This window comes from Furipterus horrens, unplaced genomic scaffold, assembly GCF_987537825.1.
Source record: "Furipterus horrens unplaced genomic scaffold, mFurHor1.1.pri manual_scaffold_5, whole genome shotgun sequence".
Taxonomy (NCBI): Eukaryota; Metazoa; Chordata; class Mammalia; order Chiroptera; family Furipteridae; genus Furipterus; species Furipterus horrens.
Window position 1 is genome coordinate 121972332 of NW_028327175.1, and position 17996 is coordinate 121990327.

The window sequence follows — 17996 nt, forward strand, 5'->3', positions numbered from 1 at the left end:
GATGAGGAGATAGCCAACCTAACAGATGAGGAGAGAGCCAACCGAACAGACCTAGAGTTTGAAACACTGGTGATAAAGATACTCACAGGCTTGCCAGATATGATTAAGTATGGCAAACACATAGGGAAGAAGTGAAGGCTATGCTAAATGAAATGAAGAAAAGTCCACACAAAACCAATGTTGAAGGGAGGGAAACCAGGGCTCAAATCAATGATTTGGAACATAGGGAAGAAAAAAACAGTCGACCAGTACAGTATGAGAAAACAAGAATTGAAAAAAAAAAAATGAGGAGAAGCTTAGGAACTTCTGGGACAACTTTAAAAGTGCCAACATCCAAATCATAGGGGTGCCAGAAGGAGAAGAGGAAGAGCAAGAAATTGAAAGCTTATGTGAAAAAAATCATGAAGGAAAACTTCCCAAATTTGGTGAAGGAAATAGATGTACAAGTCCAGGAAGCACAGAGAGTCCAAAACAAGCTAGACCCAAAGAGGAACACACCAAGACACACCAAATTAAAATGCCAAAGGTGAAAGATAAAGAGAGGATCTTAAAAGAAGCAGGAGAAAAGCAGAGAGTTATAAGACTATCAGCTGATGTCTCAAAAGAAGCTTTGCAAACAAGAAGGGACTGGCAAGAAGTATTCAATGTGATGAAAAGCAAGGACCTACAACCAAGATTACTCTATCCAGCAAAGCTATCATTTAGAATGGAAGGGCAGATGAAGTGCTCCCCAGACAAGGTCAAGCTAAAGGTGTTCATCATCACCAAGCCATTATTATATGAAATGTTAAAGGGACTTATTTAAGAAAAAGATCAAAACTATGAACATTAAAATGACAACAAACAAATACCAACAACAGAATCTAAAAAATAAAATCCAACTAAGCAAACTAGAATAGAAACAGAATCATAGATGTGGGGATCATTTGGAGGGTTATCCTCTGGGAGGGGAAAGGGGGAGAAATGAGGAAATGGTGCAGTAATTAAGAAGCATAATTGGCTGGGCAAAATAGACAGGGGGAAGTTAAGAATAATATAGGAAAGGGTGAAGCCAAAGAACTTATATGCACAACCCATAGACATGAACTAAGAGGGGTGGGATTGCTGGAGGGAAGGAGGGTACTGGGTGGAGGGGAGAAAAGGGAAAAAAATTGGAACTACTGTAATAACATAATCAATAAAATATACTTTTTAAAAAAAGAAATATTTTTCTTGTTTTTTACTAAGATATCCACTGATCTACATTCACCATTTGGGTTAAAACATGTGGGCCAAAGGTTGTAAAGGTGAAAAACCGAAGGTGAGGTTGGAAGAGCAGGCAAAGGAGAAGAAAGTGGAGTTTTAAAGTTAAGAGGATCTGAGGACCAGTCTGTCATTTGTTTTTAACATACAACAAAAGCATTGGAGCTAGGGCTATTTATAGTTTATTTCTCATTATAATAATAATTTAGAGTTATAACACTACACTTTAAGATTTAGTACACTTTTTCCAATTAATAAATTTATTATTAGTTTTAGTTTAAAAACGTAGTATATTAGTTTCAGCTCTACAACATAGAGATTCAACATTTATATACCTTATAAAGTGATCACTTCGATAAGTCTAGTAACTGTCTGTCACCAGACATAGTTATGATGCTATTATTAATTCTGTTTCCTATGCTGTACATTACACTCCTGTAATGTCATGATCTTCCAGTCAGGGCACATCAGAGAAGGAAAACTCTGACTCCAAAAAACCTCCGCTGCCTTGCGGCATACCTCTTCAGGGGAAAGGCTAAGGGAGTAAACCCCGACAGAAAATCCGGAGCCGGAGTCCCTAAGGCGGTTTGACGTTGTAGTCAACACCGGCAACTCCTGCGGCGCACCTGAAACCAAGCTGTATTGACTCCGTCTTTCCCTTGGGCCCTTCAGCTGCGAAGAGAGGGGGGGGGGGGTCTGCTGCATGGGCAACAGCAGACCCTCCATATCACCCTGCCCAGGCTCTGTAGCTTCAGCTTCACTGGAGAGGACACTCCAGCGTCATCGCAAGATGTCGATTCAACACGGGAGGAGACAGATGCCGTGTCACTCCCGAGTCAGACTGCACAACCATTCTCGGCGGTGCAGATAGACTCTTAAGAAGCTACACCATCGTCTCTCGAGACGGACGGCTGCCGACGACATTACACTCCTGTGACCTACTTTATAACTGGAAATTTGTATTTCTTAATCTCTTTCCCCATTTCTGCCCAACCTCCCATTCCCTCCCTCTCGCAACCACCAGTTTATTCTCTGTATCTATAAGTCAGTTTGTTTCATTTTTTGTTTGTTTTTTAGATCCCACCTGTAATTGAAATCATATGGTATTTGTCCTTCTCTGTGCCAGACTTATTTCACTCAGCATAATACCTTCTAGGTACATCAGTGTTGTCACAAATGGCAACATTTATTTTTCTTTTCTTTTCTTTTCTTTTCCTTTTCTTTCTTTCTTTCTTTCTTTCTTTCTTTCTTTCTTTCTTTCTTTCTTTTCTTTCTTTCTTTCTTTATTTCTCTCTTTCTTTCTTTCTCTCTTTCTCTCTTTCTTTCTTTCTCTCTCTCTCTCTCTCTCTCTCTGTCTCTCTCTCTCTCTGTCTCTCTCTCTCTGTCTCTCTCTCTGTCTCTCTCTCTCTCTCTCTCTCTCTCTCTCTGTCTCTCTCTCTCTTTCTTTCTCTTTCTTTCTTTCTTTCTTTCTTTCTTTCTTTCTTTCTTTCTTTCTTTCTTTCTTTCTTTCTTTCTTTCTTTCTTTCTTTCTTTCTTTCTTTCTTTCTTTCTTTCTTTCTTTCTCCCACTGTGTAACCCACTTCAGTTCCTGTAGCCTACATGCAGAGGCCAGGCAATGGTTTAAGGCCAGAGTTTGCTCTGGCAAGGGGCACTATGAAAGACCCAGGGGTTGGAGGATGAAAATATGGAGTGATCCATCAGCAGAGTGTTTCATCACAATGCTGAAACTCAAACTGCTGACAGAAAAAAAGAAAGGAAAAAAAAAAAAGAAAGACCCAGGGGATGGGCCTGCCATGAAGATTTTTTTTTTTTAATGGCAAAGTCGTCGGCAGCCGTCCGTCTCGAGAGACGATGGTGTAGCTTCTTAAGAGTCTATCTGCACCGCCGAGAATGGTTGTGCAGTCCGACTTGGGAGTGACACGGTATCTGTCTCCTCCCGTGTTGAATCGACATCTTGCGATGACGCTGGAGTGTCCTCTCCAGTGAAGCTGAAGCTACAGAGCCTGGGCAGGGTGATATGGAGGGTCTGCTGTTGCCCATGCAGCAGACCCCCCCCTCTCTTCGCAGCTGAAGGGTCCAAGGGAAAGACGGAGTCAATACAGCTTGGCTTCAGGTGCGCCGCAGGAGTTGCCGGTGTTGACTACAACGTCAAACCGCCTTAGGGACTCCGGCTCCGGATTTTCTGTCGGGGTTTACTCCCTTAGCCTTTCCCCTGAAGAGGTATGCCGCAAGGCAGCGGAGGTTTTTTGGAGTCAGAGTTTTCCTTCTCTGATGTGCCCTGACTGGAAGATCGAACCAGCGACACTTAGCTCGCAGGCCGACGCTCAATCCACTGAGCCAAACCAGCCAGGGTTAATGGCAAAGTAATAAAGTAGTTATGGATAGATATGTACTCACTGCTATTTTATTGTTTTCTGTGTTTTTGTTTTCTTGTAATCCTCTGTTCCTTTCTTCTTTTCTACTCTCTTTTCTTGTATATTGATGACTTTAGTGATTTTGGGGGGATAACTTTTAAATTTTTAAATTTTTAATTTAATTTAATTTTTGTATCTATTATAGATTTTTGATATGTGATTTCCAAAAGATTCATATAAAAGAGAACTATATTTATAGTAGTCTGTTTTAAAAAAAATTTTATCCTCACCTGAGGACATTTTTTTTCATTACTTTTAGAAAGAAAGGAAGAGGGCTTGGAGAGAGAGAGAGAAAGAAACATTGATCTGAGAGAGAAACATCAATTGGTTGCCTCTCATAGGCTCCCCAACAGGGGATCGAACCCACAACCTAGATATGTGCCCTGATTGGGAATCGAATCTGTGAACTTTTGATGTATGGGATGTATGGGATGATGTTCCAACCAACTGAGCTACACTACCCAAGCCTGTAGCACTCTATTTTAAGTTTATGGTCACTTAAGTTCAAATGCATTCTAAAAGCACTACTTTTGGGGTGCCCAGGGTTGTAAAAAAATAAGTAAAAGTACTACTTTTAAAAAACTCACCCCAACATTTGTTCTGACATCATATTTTACATCTTTTTGTGTGTATGTGTATCTCTTCATTCATTACTGTAGTTACACTTGCCCTTACTACTTTTGCCTTTTAACCTTCATACTAACTTTGTAGTTGGTTGAGCCACTGCAGTTACTGAATATTTGCCTTTATCAGAGTTTTTTTTTTTTTTTCTATATATTTTTAGTTTTAGTTTTGGTCTTTTATTTTTTACTTAAAGAAGAACCTTTAACATTTTTTTTTTAATGCTGGTTTAGTGGTGATGAACTTCTTCAGCTTTTGCTTGTCTGGAAATTCTCTATCTCTTCTTCAATTATGAGTAACTTTGCTGGATAGAGTATTATTGGTTGTAGGTTTTTCTTTTCATCATTTTGAATATATGATACCATTCTCTTCTGAACTTGTATGCAACTAGCTCCATTTCTCTTCTTTTAAGATTCTCTCTTTAATTTTTGGCATTTTAATTATGATATGTCTTGGAGTGGACTTCTTTGGGTTCATCTTTAAACATTTTAAAAATTTTATTGATTTTTTTTTTTTGAGAGAGAAACATCAGTTTCTTGTTCCATTTACTTCTGTATTCATTGGTTGATTCTTGCATGTGCCCTAAATGGGGATGGCACCCACAACCTTAAAGTACTGGGACATGCTCTAACCAACTGCATTGCCTGGCCAAGGCTGGGATCATCTCATTTGAGACTCTGTGCTTTCTGGACTTGGATGTGTTTCCTTCACCAGGTTAGGAAAGTTTTCAGCCATTATTTCTTTAAATAGGTTTTCTGTCCCTTTTTCTCTCTCTCTCTCTCTCTCTCTCTTTTTTTTTTTTTTTCCTTTTTAGGACTCCTTTGATTCCAATGTTGTCCCAGAGGTCTCTTAACCTATCCTAATATTTTGCATTATTTTTCCTTTTTGCTGTTCTGATTGAGTGGTTTCTACCACCTTGTCTTCCAGCTCACTGACTTTTGCTTCTGCATCAACTAATCAAATATTGATTCCCTCGAGTATATTTTGTTTTAAAGATTTTATTTATTTACTTTTTAGAGAGAGGGGAAGAGAGGGAGAAAGAGAGGAAGAGAAACATCCATGTGCAAGAGATACATCAATCAGTTGTCTCTCACATGCCCCCAAATGGGGACCTGGCCCACAACCCAGGCATGTGTCCTGACTGGGAATTGAATCAGTGACTTTTTGGTTCACAGGCCAGTGCTCAATCCACTGAGCCACACCAGCCATGGCTCTAGTGAAATTTTTTTTTTTTTTAATTTGTTACTGTGTTCTTCAGCTAATGATTGGTTCTTTTTAATATTATTTCTATCTCTTTTTGTTCTCATTGAGTTCATCTATTCTTCTCCCATAGTCATTGAGCATCCTTATAACTTGTGTTTTGAACTCTTTATCTGGTAGATTGCTTGTTTTCATTACATTTAGTTCTTTTATCTAAGGTTTTGTGCTGGTCTTTTGTTTGGAACATATTCTTCTGTCTCCTCATTTTGGCTGTCTCTGTGTATTTATTTTTACAAATTAGGTAAAACAGCAGCCTCACCTGTCTTGAAGAAATGGCTTTGTGTAGGAGCTTCCCCTTTGTAGACTGCATATGCTCTGTGCCAGGTGTCTTTGGCAGGCCAGCTAGAGCTGGAGCTGGCAAGGGCCACAGGAATACCTGGGAAGAAGCCAGACTGGAGCTGGAGCTGAAGTGGGTACCATGTGGAGTCTCTGGGGCAAGCCTTGTTGAGGCTGCCATGATGAGCTGTTTGGTGCTGTAGTCGGAGGCAGCTCAAGCCATGGGTAGTCCCTGGGATAAGCCACTCTGGGGCCTGGAGCTGGAGCTGGAGCAGGCATGGGCCATTGGGAATTCCAAGGACAAGCTGTGGAGCCGGTGTGGGCCTGGGGCCTAGTGCACATACAGACTGCCTTGGTCAGTTGACTAGAGTACCTGGATTGCGCTCCTGCTCCTGTGATCGAGGGGGAGGGCGAGGGCCACAAATGGCACTCTCTGCTGCCTCTGACACAGGAGAGAGTTCCTGCAGTCCCCCTCCAGTTTAGTAGATGTTCTAGTGGATTTCCTTTCCATATAGTGTAGGTGCTCTTTAAACTACTGGATTTGTAAAACAAATCCTCACCTAAGGATATGTTTATTGATATTTAAAGGAAGAGAGGGGAGGGGGAGAGGAAGAGAGAGAGAGAGAAGGAGAGAGAGAGGGAGAGAGAGAGAACGTTACTGTGGCTGGTGTGGCTCAGTAGATTGAGCGCTGGCCTGTGGGGACCAAAGGGTCTGTGGTTCAATTCCCAGTCAGGGCACATGCCTGGGTTGCAGGCCAGGTCCCTAGTTGGGGACACACAAGAGGCAACAAGGCATTGATGTTTCTCTCCCTCTGTTTCTCCCTCCCTTATCCTCTCTCAAAAAGTAAATTTAAAACATATATATATATATATATTTTTTTTTTAAAGAGGGAGAGAAACATTGAAGTGAGAGAGAAACATAGATCTGTTTCCTCCCACATATGCTTAGACCAGGATCAAACCCACAACCTAGGTATGTGTACTGACTGGGGATTAAACCTGCCAACTTTTAGTGTATGGGACAATGTTCTAACCAACTGAGGCACCTAGCCATAGCCTAAATCACTTTTTTTTACTGTGCCCCTGGCCTTTGAGTCTGTGAGCATGCCCTCCAATGATCTCTCTCAACAGCAGGACAGTGCATTGGGGGTGGGGTTCCCATGGTATTGTATCTCCCCCTCACCTAATTTCTTAAGAGGTCTCTCTCTCTCTTGTTTGCTGTGCAGAAACTGTTCAGTCAACCTTCAGTTCTTCAGGGGCACTGCTCTGTCTGCAGGTGTAAATTCGATGTGTTCATGAGAGGGGGTGACTTCAGGGTTTTCCTATGCCCTCATCTTGGACTGAAACCAATGCTTCAAAACAATGGTTTTCATTGTGGTAAAATACACACTCAGTATATGTTCAATATACTGAAATGCTTCATTAAGTTTAGTATATTTTAATTAATTTTTTTCTTATCACAAAGTCATTCTGTTGTTGTAGAAAATCACAAAATGCAGCTTAGTAAGAAAGCTGAAATAACCTGAAATCCCTCCTCCCAGACTGAAATACTATACCTTAGCTGAGCATATTTTACAGACAGTTCTCATGTACATGGAGGGCCACCACCTCACACTGAACCCCAGGGGGCACCCTGTCACTCCCTCCTTGCTGTGTTAAGCAGTGTACTGTGTGCTCTATTACATATACTTTTTAAAAAATGGGACCATTCTGTTTTTTTTTTTCTAGTAAGAAATAAAATAATGGCTGGAAAATATCTGGCATGTTATAGATGCTCAACACCCTCCCTGGTTCACTCACAAATATTTATTGAAGACCTCCTTTGTGCCAGTTACCACACTAGATACTAGAGCTATACCAATGAACAGAACAGACCAAAAATCCCTGTCCTTGTGGAGCTGACATACTAATAGAGATAGCAATAGCTATGATCAATCATTTGTTTGTTAAAGATAGATATGAAGGAGAAAAAATGAAACCTTATATGATGTGGCCAGGTGAGACCTGACTGAAAAGGTAACTTTGAAGTAAAGGACTAAGTAAAGGGAGAAATAATGCAGATAACTGAGAAAGAGTGTTTTAGGCAGAGAAAATAGCAGTGCAAAAGCCCTGAGGCAGGAGTGTGCCTGGGGTGTTATAGGAACAACAAGGAGGCCAGGGTGCCTGGTGAACAGTGAGAGGAAAGAGTTGTAGGAAGTGAAGACAGACAGATGTGGCACAGGGTGGAGGAAGATAGCACAGGACCTGGGGCCTCATAGCTCATGATAAGATTGACATAATCTGACCTTGTATAGCTTTTATTCTGCAATCAAACCCCAGAGGTCCAAAACCTTTCCCTCAGTCTGAGCCCCCACCACTCTGGCCCAACACCCAGGTCCCTGACCTGGGTCTGACACCATCCAGGCACAGCCTCAGTTCCCAACCCTTACCCCCCTGGGCTTTCCCCATGGGGCTCTAGCAATAGGCTCTGCCTCAGGATACTTGAGAAATGAGACCAATGACCATAGCCCTCACATACTTAACCACCTTCCACCATCCCAAGTGGCAGGGAGCTTCAGCTTTGTATCTGGAGCAAATGTGTGAAACCCTGGTGAATCACCTCTTGTCATAAGAACATGAGAGAGAGAAGGGAGAGAAAGAAACTCAGAATAATGACAGAACTCAGGGAGCGGAGTATTCAGAGCTAGAGATAGAGGATGAGATGGTGGCTTTGAAGGTGGTGAGAGTGAAAGTCATGTGATAATCTGGGGGAACAGTATTCCAGGCAGAGAAACCCTCTTGACAAAAGATCTGAGATAGAGCAAGCCTATGTGTTAGAGGAACTGAAAGGAGGTCAGTGTGGTTGGTTATAAGTGGGCTAGGGAGAGAGCATGAAGAGGTAATGTCAGAGGGAGAATGAAAGGTCAGATGTATAAGGCCACTGTAAGGCCTTTGGATTTGGCCCTGGGTAAGACAGGAGCCATTGGAAAGTTCAGACCAGAAGAATGACATGATTACTCTGGCTGTTAGGTGAGGTTGGATCGGGTGAGGGAGTAGATACAGAAAGACAGTGAGGGAGGCTCCTGCAACAACCCAGGGGATATAAGAGGCTGAGAGGTGATCTGATCCTGGGTATTTTTTAATGTAGAGCCAACTGATTTTCTGATACATTGGATGCAAGATCTGATGGGTAATGTGAAGAAATTTTGGACTTTTTGTCCTAGAAGAAAGGAAGTCACAAGATTGGTTTTAAGCAGGGGAATGACATAGTTGTATTTGTGTTTTTGAAAGATCTGGCTGCAAGGTTGAGAACAGACTGGAGAGGCAGGATGCAGCAGAGGACTAGTGAGGGCAGTGGCTTGGAATAGGGTGGAGTAGGGTGGAGGGGTAAACAGACAACAACTCAGCTCTCCCTGTCTCTGGGGCTTTGTACAGGATGCTCTCAATCATCTGAAAGCCCTTTATTCCCAACAAACAGTATTATCTCCAAAACTCCAGTAAGTCCCTCTCCTATGATTTCATAACCCTAGAATTTATTCTGATCTAGCACTTATTATGCTAGGTTTTCTCTTACATCTGTGAGCTCCTCACAGCTGGACTCCACAGCCCAAGGCCTAGTATGGGGTCTGGAGCAGAGAAGGCCTTAGACAGCATTTGTTGAATGAATAAATGGAAAGAAAGTGAATGAGGGAAGAGATCAATACTCTGATATTCAGAGCTCACCAAAGCATTGCAAATCCTTTATTATTACTGTTTTTGAATTATAAAAATAATGTGTGCAATTTATTTAAAAAAGAAACCAAACACTACAGATATGTACCATAATATGAAAGTTCCTCAAACCTCAGCCTCTATACTCTAAAGATAATTCAAGACATCTCTAGAATCTAGAAATAACTACGCAGAATTCAGTAAAATCATCCCCCATTTGTTTTAATATATACACTAAAAAATGAAATGTTTAAGAGACAGAGATGTGGGAGAGAAAGAGGCTGAGGAAGACAGATTGCCTGCTTGGTAGACAAATAAGATCTGAAACGCTGTTTTGTAATTTGCCTTTTTTCTACTTTCATTATCATGTCAATCTTTCTATGTCAGTACATGTAAATCTATTACTTTTTTTAAAAGTTGAGTAGTATTCTACAAAATGGATTTGTCTAATCAACATAACCAACTTCCTAGTATTGCTGGTTATTTATTTTCTTCCCTTATATATGAAAAGATTTCTTGGAACATGGTTGTTGCATTTATTTTGAGACACCAGATTTTAGGACGGGAGTTGAAATAGATGTTTTTCTTGGGGTGGTCAGAGGACTTGAGACTGTGTCTTATGGGGCATAATAGATATAACTGAGAATGTTCAGCCTGAAAGAGAGAAGAGTAAAGGGTGATATGAGCCCTTCCAAATTTCTGAAGGGACTTCCAAGTGGGGAAGAGAACAGACTTGTCCCGGGCATTTTCACAGGGAAGAACCTGTCTAAAGCAGGGAAGTCAACAAGAAGGCAAATTGGCATGTAATACAACAAATCATTTTCCTATAGGTGGTGCTACTGGAGATTCAATGGATCTCCTTAAGAAGTCATGAGCATCTTGTCCCTGGAAGTGTATAACCAGGGCCTGGTTGAAGATTTAGTAGAAGGTAATATATAAGGGACTTGTGTGAAATGGTGGAGGGTTGAAATAGGTGATATTCAGGAGTCCATTTCAAATTTGAAATTTGTTACTACACTTCTAGTCGAAAGTATCATAAAGGATGGCAAGGGAAAATTGGCATGATGCCTCACAGCCAGAGTCCCCAACCCTTCAGGCCACACAGTCACAAGAGGTGAGTTAGAATGTAATGTGCTTGAATCACCCCAAAACCATCCCCCTAACCCTGGTCCATGAAAGAATTGTCTTCCACAAAACTGGTCCTTGGTGCCAAAAGGTTGGAGACTGTGGCCTTACAGGACTGGGAAGATTTTGACAAGTGGTGATGGGGAATGCACATTTCAGGCAATGGGAATAGGCCAATGAGAGATAGAGGAAGAAAAGTAGGAAATGAGGCTAAAGAAAGTTTGGGTCAGGTTATGAAGTAAGACTGAGCTTTACCCTAGTAACAAAGAACTTTTGGTGTTTCTGCCTAGCCCTATAACCTCTACTTTAGAGCTATTTCCTCACACAGGTGAGGTGGCCAGATGCTGGTTTGTATTTAGGATATGACCCTTCTAAGAGCGTAGAAATTCAGAGATCTTTGCCTCTGTGGTCTTTTCAATTAAGTATTTGTCAAGTTGGGATGACTTTGCCACTAGGAGCAACCACCTCAACCTTGCTGAGGTGGAGAATGGAGAAAGGTGGCCTGGAGAGAGAGAGAGAGAGAGAGAGAGAGAGAGAGAGAGAGAGAGAGAGAGAGAGAGACAGAGAGAGAGAGAGAGAGAGACAGAGAAGAGAGGCAGAGAGAGACAGAGACAGAGAGAGACAGAGAGAGAGACAGAGAGAGAGACAGAGAAGAGAGACAGAGAGGGAGAGAGAGACAGAGAGAGAGATGGAGAGAGAGACAGAGAGAGAGAGACACAGAGAGAGAGAGACACAGAGAGAGAGACACAGAGAGAGAGAGAGACAGAGAGAGAGAGAGAGACAGAGAGACAGAGAGAGAGAGAGAGAGAAAAGAAAAGAATGGAGGATATGTGGTGCCCTTTCCAACCACCTAGAAGACCCGATTGTATTGGGGTTCCTCTAAGGGCTTCACGATATCCTTTAAACAAATTTATCCTTTTCATTTAGCCAGCTCAAATGAGTTTCCATTACTTGCTACAATATGAGATTTGTCCAAGACCATTTTAATTAATAGGGAGTCATCCAAGTGTTTGAAAGGAGTCACCCACAGCTCCTGAAGGAGCTTCAGAATGCTCAGCTGAAGTAGTTTTGGCAGAAAGGGCTGAAAATAGTCTGATTGGTGGTGAGACAAGGGAGGAGGCCTTGCTAATCATTTAGATATTAGAGATAGCTGCTGCTTCCTGCAAATACTTCACCTCATTATACAGTGCAAACACATCATGCAATAGCAAGTCCTCCAGGGTCCATTGATTTGTTTTCTAGATAAACTCAAGCTTCCTAGTGAGAAGACAGGAAATGTTTTCCTTCTACCCACTGAGGTAGAGTGATGGAAGGGAGTTCTGTTTCCTTGGTGTAATAAATAAAACACACTGGGCGCCCTGGCTGGTGTGGTTCAGTGGGTTAAGTGCCGGCCTGTGAACCAAAGGGTTGCCAGTGGGATTCCCAGTCAGGACGCATGCCTGGGTTTGAGCCAGGTCCCTGGTTGGGGGCATCTGGGCGGCAACAAATTGATGTTTCTCTTCCTCTCTTTCTTCCTCCTTTTCCCTCTCTCTAAAAATAAATAAAAATAAAATATTTTACAAAGACAATGGGCATAGTGATACCCCCATGATATATAGCAGGCCAAATTTGGGTTTAGGCTACTTCCAAAATTCGAGAATGACTGGGCATGTCTGGAGAATTAAGAAAGGTGACCCTACAGAAAACCCTTTCAAGAGGGAGCAGAGGAAATTCCTGAGGGTGGGTGGGGGTGCAGGGGAAGACTCATAATAAACTTGACTCAGGAACAAAGTCTTAGCTGTCAAAAGGGAATAGTGACCCTTCGTGTACATAGTAGCTCAGCCCCCCTGAATATAAGTTAGGGTTCAAAGGAGAGAGATTAAGAAAAGGAGCCTACATAAACCTGAAAGCAACTTCACTAGCCTACACACACTGGAGCCCAAGAAGTAGTACCTGGGGACACCTCTCCCATGATGTAACTCCAAGCAGAGAGATTCTCCTCAACTTTACCACAATTCCCCTCAGCTTTGGCATTTTTGTGGGTTTGAAGCCAACAGTCAAGAATTGCTATATCTATATCTCCTAGGGCAAGGGAAACAAAGGAAAAATTAAAAAATGGGACTACATCAAACTAACAAGCTTCTGCACAGCAAAAGAAACCATTAACAAAATAAAAATGGAACCCACTGTATGGGAGAACATATGTGTCAATGATACATCTGATAAGGGGATAATTTCCAAAATTTATGAAGTATTTATACAACTCAATACCAGGAAAACAAACAATTCATTAAAAAATGGACAAAACTTGAACAGACACTTTTCCAAAGAGTACACACAGATGGCCAATAGACATATGAAAAAAGGTTCAATGTCATTAATCATCAGAGAAATGCAAATTAAAACCACAATGAAATATCACCTCATACCTGCCAGAATGGCCGTTAGCAATAAAGCAACAAACACAAGTGCTGGTGAGGATTCAGAGAAAAGGGAACCCTAGTTCACTGTTGGTGTGGATGCAGACTGGTGCAGCCACTGTGGAAAATGGTATGGAATTTCCTCAAAAAGTTAAAAATGGATCTGCCTTGGACAAAATAAAACTGAAGGAGTTCATCAGATCCAAACCACTGTTATATGAAATGTTAAAAGGACTTGTTTAGGAGAAAGAGGATCAAAACCATGAACATTAAAATAAAAACTGTATCACAACAACCAACAACAGAAGCTAGGGAATCGAAACAAAGGCTAACTAAGTAGGCAACGAGAGTGGGAAAAGAATTATAGGTATGGGGAACATTATGTGGGGAGGTCAGCAGGGAGGGGGAAGGGGGAAAGGGAGGGAGATGATGCAGGAATTAAGAAGCATAGTAGGAGGGAGTGGAGTAGACAGGAAGATGTTGAGAAGAACTATATGCACAACCAATGGGTATGGACTAAGTGGGGGAGAACAACTGGAGGGAGAGGGAAGAATATATGCACTTCTATGTTCATAGCAGCATTATTTACAATAGCCAAGATATAGAAACAGCTCAAGTGCCCATCAGTAGATGAGTGGATAAAAAAGATGTGGTACATTTACACAATGGAATTCTACATGGCTGTAAAACTAAGAAAGAATTCTTACTCTTTGCGAAAGCATGGATTGACCTGGAGAGTGTTATGCAAATGAAATAAGCCAGTCAGAGAAAGACAAATGTCATATGATCTCACATGTGGAACCTAATGAACAAAATAAACTGACAAACAAAATAAAACCAGAGGCATGGATACATGGAACAGACCGACAGCTGTCAGAGGGGAGGGGGGTGGGGGTCTGAATAAAAGAAGGTGAAGAGATTAGCCAAAGAACATATACGCATAGTCCATGGCCAGGTGAGAGAGGGGGCAGGGGCTGGATGGAGGTGGGCAAAGGGAGGAGGAAATGGGCGACATCTGTAATAATGTCAACAATAAGAACAATTGCTATATATAAGGTTTGGGCTATAGAACGATAGCCAAGGTGTGAGCAGGAGCAGCTCACATACCAGGGAGTAGAGCACAAGTAAAATACTGCTGTACTTCTGAAGTAACAGGAATTTGCAGGAAGCTGGAGATCTTTTACTAGCAGGTGGGAATAATAAGACAACAACATGGGAGTATTAAAATTAATATGATCCTATTTCAACTCACAGATTGGTGAGTCCCATAGATGTCTGAGCTATGTACAGAGGAGGGAACCACGGTGCAAGGAAGTGAAGCGATTCATCTGCACAACATGGCAAAACATACTACCAAGAACTGGTTCCCAGGTCTCTGCCCTGAACTACATGCTCTTTTGACCACAAAAATCAATCATGTGCCCAGAGGCTGAAAGTAGAGCCCCTAAAATGAGGTGGCCCCATGACAACTGAGCCCCATGGACTGGAGTATATGTGAATACTCAAGGTGTGCCATCCTTAACAAATCCCTACCTCTGGTGCATTCAGCTCAGCCCTCCCTCAGAAAATTTTGTGGACATTTTCTAGAGTTTTCTAGAACTTTAGAATGCCCTGGCCCATCTAGCCATGATATCATAAGGGCCTTAGAATAGGGTGGTGGCCTCCAAGCCCACCCATTGTGGGCCCCTCTGGGCTTCAGTGACTTCCTCTTCTCTCCTCTGAGGCAGGTGGGAAGAAAGGGAAAGAGCACTGTGGTGACTCAGATATTTCTGTCACAACCATCCTGATCAAAGTGGCCTTTGTCACAGTACCCAGGAGGAAGCGGTGGGGAGCCTGGGCCAGGACATAGCAGCTGATGGCAATGAGCAGCATTTGCATCAGGAAATCTTTTGTGTGTGAATCTGAAGAGAGAACTTTGCCCTTGTGGATGAAAAAGGGGTTCTTTGGAAAGTAACCTCACAGATGATCTGATCATAAATTCCTAACTGGGCAGGTGATGAGAGATAGTCATGCCCTCTTCAGTAAAATACTTATTTTTACCTTAAGGAAGCCCTGTCCATTGTTTCTGTGCCTTTAGGTTAACACACTTTTGAAATGGCCCCTTTTAGACCCCTCCTTCTAAAGTAAGTCACTCATAAGAGAGCATATAATCTTTTTTAAAATTTTATTTTTGTTAGATTTGTGCCTGGATAAAGGGAGGAGTCAAGTACAATGGTTCAAAGCCTTTATTGAAGGATGTTCAAGCAGGCGGGCTGAGTCCAAGAGGACTGCAACCCTGAGCAGAAACGGGGCGGGGGGTCAATTAAGAGGTGGGGCAGTTGGTGGGACTTTCAAAAGTTCAGATGGAGCTAGTAATAGGGAAGTAGGCTCTGAAAACAGGGAAGTTGCTAAAATCTTGGCAGCAGAAAAAGATGTTTTTGTTAACTAGGATAACCACAGGGCATAAGCAGTTATTGGCATCAGCAGTTACTGGGGGCAGCAGATTTGTTGGGGCTTGCTAAAATAAGACCTGAATTCCTGGTACCCAGGTCTTATGCCTAAGCATTTTTTTATTGTGGTTCTATTACAGTTGTCCCAATTTTTCCCCTGTTGCTCCCCACTGCCCCGCCCACCCCTGCTCCCACAGTCAATCCCCGCCCTGTTGTCCCTGTGAGAGCACATAATCTTAACTATCCATGTAATCTTTCTTATGGTGGCTCCTTAACTTCAAATGCACAAAAGAAACTGCAAAACTTACTCTCTGGAGCATTCGAGACCCTGCTCCCTGGCATATGTAGTCAGTTTGGCTCAAATAAACTCATACAAATTCTCCACAGGTTTGGATGTTTCTACGTTAACCCCTGATTAGTGCTGGGTTTGTAGGCAGTGAGGCCTGGTGGATTGGTGTGGGGGTAGGGGAGCCTCAGCCTGGTTTTCCTGTTGCCCTCCATATCAGCCAGAGGTCCATAGGTCCCCAAGCCTGTCCAGAGGCCGCCTGCTGTCACACCCCTGCTTTTCTACATTTTATTCATTCAAGAGCCACAAGAGAGAAAGAGATTACTTCCTGAATTCCTTTAATCCTAGGTGTTGCTACAGATACACTTAAAGCTTCTATAAACTGAAACCCTAATTCTAGCATCCAAATTTTGAAGAAGGCCTAAAGGAAAACCTTCACACTGGAGATAGCTGATTTGACTGTTAGTTCTGAGTTAGATGTTCTCTGGTGAGATAATTCCAGTTTTTCCAAACAGGTCAAACCTGTATGGTTAACTAGAATTAACAATTTTTTGTTGTAAAGAATGTATGGCTCAGGAACTAGTATAAATAACCCATGGACATGGACAACAGGGCGGGGATTGATTGTGGGAGAAGGGGTGGGCTGGTTAAGGGGGGAGCAATGAGAGAAAAAGTGGGACAACTGTAATAGAAAAACAATAAAAATTAAAAAATTTAAAATATATATATATATATGACTCTGGCCCTGGCTGGTGTGGCTCAGTGGACTGAGTGCCTGCCTGAGAACCGAAAGGTCACCAGTTCAATTCCCAGACAGGGCACATACCTGGGTTGCAGGCCAGGTCCCTAGTTGGGAGCAATTGTTGCCATTTCTCTCACACATCAATGTTTCTATTCCTCTCTTTCTTCCTCCTTTCCCTTCTCTCTAAAAGTGAATAAAAAACCAAAATCTTAAAAAAATAAATGTGTGGCTCTAAATTGTTAACAATGGTTATTTTTGAAGTTTAGGAGCAGGAGGTGGATGTTAAAAGAGAGTCATCATCCTTTTACTCTACACACTTCTGCAACTTTTGAATTTTAAAGTGTAGATTTTTGTAATTTCAGATCAAAACAAAGAATTTGGTTAGATGTATATTAGAACTGCTGCACAGAGAAGCAAAGGAATCAGTCTGAACTATCTGATTTTAACTGAATTTGAAAAAGACCATCTGATTTCATCTAATTACCAGAAGCCAACTTGTCACATTGTAGCTGCCTGGCAGAAGATTATAAATAATCTGCCTGCAAAGCCTCCCCTGGGGCAGTGACACTGAAAGTGGGAGCAGACTTTCCTCACATCTCAATGTCCTTCCCACTTTCCCATAAAGAAATACAGTTCCTCTATTCTGTTGTGTTTTTAATATTTTTATTTTCCCAAAACTACTCATTATACATCGTCATTGTAAAAAAAAATTTTCAGACAATACAGAAATGTATAAACCTTATTCTTTTTGGAGTTTGGTTGTGTCTTTTTGGATCTCTTTTACACTCACACACACATGCACATATAATTTCAACTTCTGTTTTTCATTTTTTAATTTTTTGAGATATAATTCACATACCACAAAATTACCATTTTAAGGTATATAATTCAGTAGTTTCTAATACATTCATAAAGTTGTGCAACAATCACCACTATCTAATTCCATAGCATTTTATCACTCCCAAAAGAAACCCTATACCCCCTAGAAGTTACTCCTCATTCCCTACATCTCCCCATCCTCATAACCCTAATCTACTTTATGTTTCTGTAGATTTGCCTATTCTGAACATTTCACTTAAATGGAATCATACAACATGTGACATCTTTAGCTTAGTGTAACATTTGCAAAGTCTATCCATGTTGTAGCATGTACCAATACTTTATTCCTTTTTATGACCAAGTAATATTCCATTGTATGGCTGATGTACATTCTACTGTTTCCAGTTTTCCTAATATGAGTAATGTTGTTATGAGAATTCATGTATAAGTTTCTGTATAAACATATGATTTCAGTTTTGGGGGGTCTATACCCAGGAATTACTAGGTCATATGGTAACTCTGTGTTTACCATTTCTCCTTTTTGAGAAACTTAAAATGTTTCCCACAGTGGCCGCACCATTTTCCATCCCCATCGGCAAAGCACAAAGGTTCCAATTCCTCCACAGTTTTACCCACACTTGTTATTTTCTTTCTTTTTTTTAATTCTAGCCATCCTCATGAGTGTGAAGTGGT

The 17996-nt window shown here is 41.6% G+C and overlaps 1 non-coding gene and 1 pseudogene across 1 annotated transcript; one reads left to right on the forward strand and one right to left on the reverse strand.

Annotated features, from left to right (window-relative positions):
* Positions 1-2807: 2807 nt before the first annotated feature.
* Positions 2808-2964, reverse strand: LOC150009664 (small nucleolar RNA SNORA42/SNORA80 family; annotated as a pseudogene).
* LOC150009665 (small nucleolar RNA SNORD71) lies at positions 2911-2991 on the forward strand. The gene has a single exon (XR_016511581.1). It is a non-coding gene; the product is annotated as a small nucleolar RNA SNORD71 (small nucleolar RNA).
* The last annotated feature ends 15005 nt before the right edge of the window (positions 2992-17996 follow it).